This window comes from Petromyzon marinus, unplaced genomic scaffold, assembly GCF_048934315.1.
Source record: "Petromyzon marinus isolate PM22_M1 ecotype Great Lakes invasive population unplaced genomic scaffold, UKy_Petmar_22M1.pri1.0 PM_G_Scaffold_110, whole genome shotgun sequence".
Classification (NCBI taxonomy): Eukaryota; Metazoa; Chordata; class Hyperoartia; order Petromyzontiformes; family Petromyzontidae; genus Petromyzon; species Petromyzon marinus.
This window is the reverse complement of record NW_027422663.1, coordinates 358,807-360,000: the sequence shown is the minus strand read 5'-3', so window position 1 is coordinate 360,000 and position 1,194 is coordinate 358,807.

The window sequence follows — 1,194 nt, the reverse complement described above, 5'->3', positions numbered from 1 at the left end:
CGCATGAAACTTCCAGAGGCATTTGCAGCAGGAATGCATGTGCACTCAAAAAATGTGATATTTTTCACGGAGAGACCCCGTGAAACGCTAGAAGTGGGCGGGGATGTCTCTCTTGTGGCTCACGGGGCTGTTAGGGTGGCACAGAAATCCCTCGGAATGGGAAAACGGGTCATTTTCGTGTCGCCACATTGCATACGAACCGCATGAAACTTCCAGAGGCATTTGCAGCAGGAATGCATGTGCACTCAAAAAAGTGAATATTTCTCACGGATAGACCCCGTGATACGCTAGAAATTGGCGGGGATGTCTCTCTTGTGGCTCACGGGGCTGTTAGGGTGGCACAGAAATCCCTCGGAATGGGAAAACGGGTCATTTTCGTGTCGCCACATTGCATGCGAACCGCATGCAACTTCCAGAGGCATTTGCAGCAGAAATGCATGTGCAGTCAAAAAAAAATTGATATTTTTCACGGATAGACCCCGTGAAACGCTAGAAATTGGCGGGGATGTGTCTCTTGTGGCTCACGGGGCTGTTCGGGTCGCACAGAAATCCCTGGGAATGGGAAAACGGGTCATTTTCGTGTTGCCACATTGCGTACGAACCGCATGAAACTTCCAGAGGCATTTGCAGCAGGAATGCATGTGCACTCAAAAACTTCTATATGTTTCACGGATAGACCCCGTGAAACGCTAGAAATTGGCGGGGATGTGTCTCTTGTGGCTCACGGGGCTGTTAGGGTGGCACAGAACTCCCTCGGAATGGGAAAAGGGGTCATTTTCGTGTTGCCACATTGCATAGGAACGCCATGAAACTTCCAGAGGCATTTGCAGCAGAAAGGCACGTGCACTCAAAAATTTTAATATTTTTCACGCATAGACCCCGTCAAACGCTAGAAGTTGGCGGGGATGTCTCTCTTGTGGCTCACGGGGCTGTTAGGGTCGCACAGAAATGCCTCGGAATGGGAAAACGGGTCATTTTTGTGTGGCCACATTGCATAGGAACGGCATGAAACTTCCAGAGGCATTTGCAGCAGGAATGCATGTGCACTCAAAAACGTCTATATTTTTCACGGATAGACCCCGTGAAACGCTATAAATTGGCGGGGATGTCTCTCTTGTGGCTCACGGGCGCTGTTAGTTAGGGTCGCACAGAAATCCCTCGGAATGGGAAAAGGGGTCATTTTCGTGTTGCCAC